This window comes from Prosopis cineraria, unplaced genomic scaffold (genome assembly GCF_029017545.1).
Source record: "Prosopis cineraria cultivar Desert tree isolate PC_DT_omini unplaced genomic scaffold, ASM2901754v1 PC381, whole genome shotgun sequence".
NCBI lineage: Eukaryota > Viridiplantae > Streptophyta > Magnoliopsida > Fabales > Fabaceae > Prosopis > Prosopis cineraria.
The window spans coordinates 32412-34906 of record NW_026555708.1 but is presented as its reverse complement, the minus strand read 5'-3'; the positions used below and the strand labels follow the sequence as shown (position 1 = coordinate 34906).

Here is a 2495-nt window from a genome sequence, read left to right as displayed (position 1 = left end):
TTTTCGTTATTGCTCTAATGCTTTCCGCATAGCCAGACGGGAAGAAGTTTTATATGAAGCATTGATCTTTTTCCATCAATACCACAGTCAAAAATAAAAATTTACAAGGCCAGCCTTTAATCTATTGCTATATAACATAAATACAGAAACTTTTGGGCTCTACTACATACACCATTGAACTTCATTCACCCAGAACCTTTATAAAATATTGAGTTAAAGAGAAAAGAAAAACAAAAACAAAGAAACAAAAGAGAAATGCCCTGAGATCAAGGCTGAAAATCAGGTATTCCAAGTTGGAGGAATTATTCTTCAGAAGCAACAGAAATAGAAAAAAGGAAGATAAGTAAACAGTCTTATGATCTGTCACTTCAAAAACTTACAAATTAACCATTCTTACTTCAAAGCCAATCAAGTGGTGGCTATGACAAGAGGTGATTGAGGCATAGATGAGTGAGGTGACATCACTATATCATCCACCATTGATCTGGACTTCAAGCTCAGTCTCAAACTACTTTGCCAACACAGTTTCTTTGAAGGTAACGTTGTGACCTCCTTACTTTGAAGAACAAAGCTTTCCTCCTTACTTTGAAGAACAAAGCTTCTAATTCTTGCCAAAGCAACTTCCACAGTTCTTTCATCCATATTTGCATAACAAACCCTGAACCATCCTGCTTCACTGCAATGACAAGAACCTGGTGACAGGTTGATCCTAACTTCATCAATTATCACTCTCCACAATCCCATTTCTTCTTCCACCGTCTGCTTCTTCAGAAAACTATGCAAATCCATCCACAAAAACAAACCAGCATTACTCTCCAAGCAGCTTATACCAACTTGAGCAAGTCCTCGTGTGAAATCTTCACGCCTTTTGGCAAGTTGACTCGCATTCTCTGCGAGAAATCTCTCCACAAATTCATCATCTGATAGCATTGATGCAATAAGGTGTTGGGTTTGTGTGGAAACTAGTCCAAAGCTGGACATTTTGCGAATGAGGTCTCGGTTACAACTCTGAAACCTGGGAACCCCATGTCCTTGGAGAGACTATAAACGATGCGAATGAGGTCTCCGTTACATTCGAGTCTTTCTTCTTCGATTATCTCAACTATGCTGATGAAAGTTGCAGGATGAGAGAAAACTGTAGCAGAATATATTTCACCGCACACAAGGTGGATGTGTTTTTCATTGATGAATCTGACCACAGTTCTTAACGTGTCTCTATCCATGATAGTGCCTAATGGATTTGAGGGATTGGTGATAAGTAACCCCTTCACTCTGATATTTTCTTCCTTGGCTTTCTGAAATGCAGCTTCTAATGCTGTTCTTGTTAGCTTGAAGTTATTAGAACTTTCACATATTACTGGCACAAGTTGAACTCCTGATGTCCACCTCAAATCTCCATCAAAACTGCATCCTCATAAAACCCAGGTGTACATTCATCAGATTATGTAATCAACAAGTTAGTTGTTAAAATATATAGAAAATTTAATATTAAAAAAATAAAATATAAAAAAAAAATACCAATATGGAGGCTTGAAAAACCTCACAGGGAAAGAGTTTGGGTAGTTGAGGAGAGAGGAGAGAAAATTTCTCAGATGAAAAGAGCGAAACGTCAAAGTGAAAAATAAAGGAGGGGACGCCGGTTTTGTAGATGTTTGTAGTAGGAGCAGTTTTACAAGAACTGCTGCTTGAATCGCTACAAAAAGAAATCTTCAAAAACCACTACGAGAACTGCAACGTAAGGTGACTTTTTGATTGCCATGTCATCCTAGCAGTTCTACAAAACCGTGACAAATATGGTAGCAGAATTCTCTGTCAAAACTACAACCAAAAACCGTTGCGAGATTTCCCGCCATTTGACGCCATATCTTGTCGCGGTTTTAAAGAAACCACTGCAACGTTTGTCGCTATTGTTTAAAAAAAAAAACCACTGCCGTAATTGTTGCGTTGTGTGTGTGTGTGTGTGTGTGTGTGTGTGTGTGTTTTTAATAACTGCTACTCCCCAACTGTTACCATATATATATTTTTGTAGTGAGGTATGGTAGTATTACCCTGGATAGTAAGGAGTGGGTACTAGAAATGCATCGCCAGGGTCTGCAAGACAGAAGGCAGTTACCTCGTGAGCACCAGTTGCTCCACCACTCATAACAATGCGGTCAGCGTTGAATCTGACTCTGTTTCCTCTTGCTCTTGCCATAAACTAAGCCACAGCCTGTTAAAATTAAGTAGATAGATGTCATTGTTTTGAGGAGAGAAGTTTATAAGAGTTTTCGATGTGTATTTTTCTTATATATGACAATAGCCTGTTAAAGTTAATAGGTTAATGTGCAAAAATAATCAAAAAAATTTTCTCTGTAAGTTTCTGCATGCTTAAATTAATAATTATATATAAATACCTATTAACTTTATAAAAAAGTTTAACCTTTTCTATCGGTTAAAAAAAGTTTGATGTTGATCATTAAATTATGAGGATAGAATTCAAATTGATTAAAAAATGT

General features: G+C 37.1%; 1 pseudogene; it reads right to left on the bottom strand.

Annotated features, from left to right (window-relative positions):
* Window positions 1-408: 408 nt before the first annotated feature.
* On the bottom strand, window positions 409-2209 carry LOC129296673 (1-aminocyclopropane-1-carboxylate synthase-like; annotated as a pseudogene).
* Window positions 2210-2495: the final 286 nt, after the last annotated feature.